The following is a 5614-nucleotide window of genomic DNA, read 5'->3' on the forward strand; positions in this document are numbered from 1 at the left end:
AAAGTCTTTTCGTTTTCATTTTATTCAAATTTAAAAACATCCCAACATTTCCGGAATTCGGTGGTATTTGCTTTTGTGTTCAGCAGAAGAAAGAAATGCATTCAGGTTTGGAACAACATGAGAGTGAGTAAATGAGAGAATTTTCATTTTAGGTGGACTATCCCTTTACTAAAATTAAAACTTTTTTTGGTAATTTAATTAAAGCTGAAATAAAATATTAGATAAAAAGCTTCAACAAAAAATGAAAATAAGAAATTAAATAAGTTGAAGTTGAAGTAAAATTATTCAAACTCAAACTGAAAATAGAAATAAATGAAAGCTAAATTGAAATTCAAATAAAAATGATAAAAAATAATAAATAAAATAAATTACAAAAACAAACTAAAGTTAAAATGAAAACTGAAAATATAAAATAAAAGCTCATTTAAAATATTAATAAATATTTATATACTGTAACTGTATATAAATCTTACTTAACACTGCGTGGAAATTAATTCAAAACTGGTGGATGAGCTGAAAGATGTTTTGATTATAAACTAGCTTAGATATAGTTCAATGTAAAAAACTAGTTAAATGTAATCAATCGAAGATTAAACAGATTTATTTTTTACCAATATTTATTTGTATGCCTGTTAGAAATGTACACTGCTTAGCAACATGCTAATGCCAAACTCTATTGAAATCAGTCGTGGGTGCTCCTGTTCAGAGTGCTGTTTGTGTTGCTTCTCCGCTAGGTAGTAGACACTGAGGCAGCTAGTTAAGATTTGGAACAGCACTATTGTATAGCCAACATAACAATAAAATTGTACACAAACACACAACTGGCACAGCCAGGCGGGTCAGGACAAGCCTGTACTCTCTCCTCTTGCCTTCCCTTTTCAGACGAGTACAGAGGGGGTGTGAGACAGAGGGCTCTGTCTGCATCTAAAGCCTGCTGGGAAAGGCCGTACTCTCATCTCCCACACAGCAGAATGCATATGCACCAAAATCCTCTTCACTTTAAAACAACCTTCCCCTTCAGCCTCCTCCAGTACTCCCGACGGGGAGGGAGTGAAGTTTACGGTCATCTGATGAAGCGTGTCCTCTGGTCTACCTTTGCTGGGGATGGTGACCTCCACTGAGGCTCGAGAGTTGCCTCGGCCCATAGCATTGTGGGTACTCTGAGACTGAGTGACACACACAGCATGGAAGCACAGGCGAGGAGCTTTGCTGAACCTTGTGATCCATGTCACTGCCTCGGTGGGACACACACACAGATATAAATCCACTGACATTACCACAGGCGGATGTTTACATGCAAGAGTTTTCAGCTGAAAAGCTGCATTACCACTGAAAGAGTGATCATGATGCATTGTGGTTCAGGAGATTCATTCTGTGCTTTTTATTTTATTTAAGCTTTAAAAGAAGAAACAACATTTTGTAGATGGCAGATTTTTTTCTAAATGATAGAAAAATAGCTAAAGTGAACATATTGAAGCAGAATTGTATAGTTTCTGTGTCATTACTGGCAACAAATGGATTGGGGGTCGGTAACATTTTTAATGTCTCTTATTCTCATCATGACTGCATTTATTTGATGAAAAAACAAAGTAAAAAGAGTAATAATTTTAATTATTATTATTTCAATTTAAAATAACTCAGTTCTGTTTTCATACATTTTAAAATGTAGTTTATTCCTGTGGAAGCAAAGCTACATTTTCAGCAGCTATTACATGAATGGTTTTCTTGAAATGGTTGCTACTTTTGTGGAAATTACATTTTTTCAGGACTAATAGTCCATAAAACAGCTTTTATTTGAAATTTGATTTGTTTTTTAACAATGTAAACGGCACTTTTGATCAATTTAATGCATCCTTTTGGAATAAGAGTATATTAATTTGTTAATAATAATAATAATTCTTACTGAGCCCAAACTTTTGAACAGGAATGCATATATAATATATATTTGTTTCCAAACAGGTTTCCCAAATACTGCAAATGCCTCTTAAGTCCTGCTCCTGTATTCTGGTGTTTGGAGAGAGAAAAACAAAACAAAACTGGTTGTCCAAATGGCTTACTTATAATTGTCTCTACTTGTTAAATTATTATATGAAAAAATGATGCACGTCACCTTTAAATTAAGTTTACATTTAATGCTTGAAACACTGCTTTCAGACTGTTATAAACGTCACCAGAAAAACAGACAGACCCTTCAGCACTCCTGGTTTCAGATGGATGACGTGGGTCATTTTGAGCTCTTTAACCTTGCATTCATTCACCTCTAAACACCGTGGGCAAGAATCACACACACAATCAACAGACTGAGTCAGCGGCATTACCACAATTATCCAATTAGCCACCGCATGTATTAGTCAGTGTGCACCTACACCATTTGAGCACATATGGCCATTGAATGAGACTCCATGGTGCTGCTTAAACCTTCTTCACACATAGCAGACAGACACAGGGAGGGGCTCGAGAGCTTAGGGTTAAATTAAATATATGTTCCAGGCTTTATGCAAAATGCTCTCCTTTTTTTGTAAATTTTGCAAAACAGGTTGAAATGTACAACTAGCACAAGCGATAAGAGAGTGTTGTCTGTCTTACTCCAGATCTTTTGAAACGACTGACATATGTTTGTTTTGGATAGTGGAGTCCAGAAATGACATGTTCCTGACCCGAAGATTGTTACAAAAATCTCAAACTTTTGGCCATAGCATAAATGTGTCCCTCATGGAGAAGGCAATCCCAAAATGTATTGAAGTCAGTGCAGCCAAGATGGTGGAAGTGCATGCAATGATGATTACATTTAATATATGTTTTATGTAATACTGAAAAGTATATAAGGTAGTTCATTGTAATTAAAATGATTTGATTATCCAGACCATTACACTGCAAAACTAAATAAAAATAAAAATTCAGAATCCTAAGGAGAATTGTCTTGTCTTGATTTGTCTGTTTTTACAACAAAAATATCTAAAGATCCTTAAAACGATAGCTAAAAATCCTTAAAATAAGATAAATTTGCATATTTGTTTTTAATTTTTTTTTAACTTTAAACTGAGAATCTGCCAATGCAGTAAGACACTATTCACTCCAAATGTCTTGTGCAGTAATGCTTCCTAAATACATTTATTTTTATTTTATTTAGATATTTTTAACTGCAAAACAAGACATTAGTAATTTTTTATTATTTTTGCAATGCAAAAAGTATGTTTACACATACAAGGAATTTGTTGTAGTGACAGAAGCTACACAGTGCAACAGAAAGACAGCAACAGGACAGGACACAGATAATAAAAGAATAACAACAATTGACCAAAAGGCAATGTACAAAGCAGCAAAAATACAATATATGATATAGACAACTATGCATGTACAGGTCAAGTATGTGCAAATTAGAAATGAGAAAATAAAGATAAAATTAGTGAGTGTGGTGAATGGATAGTGTATTATAGTTGTGTGTTCCACGTTTATTGTTGAGTGTTCGTGAGATGGATTGCCTGAGGGAAGAAACTGTTCCTGTGTCTGGTCGTTCTGGTGCACAGAGCTCTGTAGCGTCGACCAGACGGTAGCAGTTCAAAGAGGGAGTGTGCTGGGTGTGAGGGGTCCAGAGTAATTTTACCAGCCCTTTTGCTCACTCTGGATAAGTACAGTTCTTGGAGAGTGGGGAGGGTTGTACCAAAGCACTTAATTAGTAAAAGAACTAATTAAGTGCCTTTCTGTATTATGTAATTTATGCCTAATAATAGTCAGAAATATATATACGTATGTATTAAATTTAAGTTTTTTGAGCCTTCAGACAAAAAAAAAAAATTCTAGTTGTTTTTTTTTTTAAATATAATATTTGTTGCATCAGGTTTATAATGTAATATGGTAAGAATATGTAGGGAAAACATTTTTTTTTTATTAAGAGGACCACACTGAGCAAAAATATGCAATTTGATGCAGTTGCTGTTATTTATATGAGCAAAAAGTAAGGTGAAATTCTGATCGATTGTAATGTAAATATGTGTTTAAATAAATGTTTAAATGTTTAAAAATATCACCAAGATGGCTGAGATTGTGGTGTGCTTTGGTCAATCATCTTCACCAGAAAGGTAATGCTGGTGGATCTGCTTTACCAACAAAGCGAACAGCATAGCTATGACAGTCCTACAGCTAGACCAGCCTGGACCAGCCTTGAAATTCATACTAGTCTATGATGGTCTTTTCAGTAGAGAACTTAAAGAGGGATTTGTGTTACAAAGGTGACAAGGAGGTGATGGATAAAGCAGCATTTGTGTGGATGCTTGCGAACCATCTGCGCCCCCCTCCCCTCCTCTCCAGCTAAGCGGCTGCACTGCAGACTGTTAAAGACCTGGGCTTTCTTCTCATATCTGAACCCTGCACTAACGCCCTTTCTTTCTCTCCCTGCCTCTCTTTCTCGCTCTTTCCAGCTTTGCTTTTAACTCCACACTGGTGGAGACTGTTTGTTGACACTGAGGCATATCGACAGAGATGTGTGAATGACAAACCGTGCTGTGGGTTTCGCTGCTTTCCTCCTCCTCTCTCTCTCTCTCTCTCTCTCTCGCTCTCTTTTTCGTGCTCCTATTCTGCCTCTTTCTCGCACTCATTTTACTCTCTCTCTCACGCCTCTTAGCCCCCTCTTCGCTATCTCTGTCTCTCTCTCTCTCTCTCTCCGTCTCTGCGAGATACATTATTCAAGCCAGGCAGTTAAAGTAGGTCACACCGCCATAGCCTTCAAACATGCCTGGATTGAGGAGGTAGCAGAGGCATGTACACACACACACACACACACACAAATATACACACACAACACGATCTCTCACACACAGAGATGTTGTCTTCTCCAACTACCTTGCTCTGAATCTTCACCAAACCATTGATTGATGTGTGAAGTTCAGTAGCACAAAAACAGGGCAATAGTGCAGGCATGAGAGGGTGTGTGTGTTTGTGCATGTGGAATCTCCATTTGCTGCAAACAGAAAAAGGTTAATTTGACTACTGCAAAGAAATGATAAAGATTCTATCTGTCTGTGTCCATCTATCTATCTATCTATCTATCTATCTATCTATCTATCTATCTATCTATCTATCTATCTATCTATCTATCTATCTATCTATCTATCTATCTATCTATCTATCTATCTATCTATCTATGTCTGTCTGTTCATATATCCATCGATCTGTCTGTCCATTCATCCATCCATGTCTATCAACATGTCCATCCACCCATCCATCTATTCATCCATCCATGTCTATCTATTTCTCTGCCCATCCATCCATCCATCCACCCATCTATCCATGTCTATCTATTGCTCTGCCCATCTATCCGTCATCCATTCATCCACCCATCCATGCATACATGTGTACCGGTCTACCATCCACCCATGTATATCTGTTGCTCTGCCCCATCCATCCATGTCTTTCTATCACTCTGCCCATCCATCCATCCATCCATCCATGTTTATCTATTGCTCTGCCCATCCATCCATTGACACATATCCATCCATCCATCCGTCTGTCTGTCCGTCCATCCATTCATCCGTCTACCGTTAACATTGTGTCAGTGTCTGTGTACATATACACATACTGTATGTGTATATATATATATGTATATATATATATATAT

This window comes from Barbus barbus (genome assembly GCF_936440315.1).
Source record: "Barbus barbus genome assembly, chromosome: 24".
Taxonomy (NCBI): domain Eukaryota; kingdom Metazoa; phylum Chordata; class Actinopteri; order Cypriniformes; family Cyprinidae; genus Barbus; species Barbus barbus.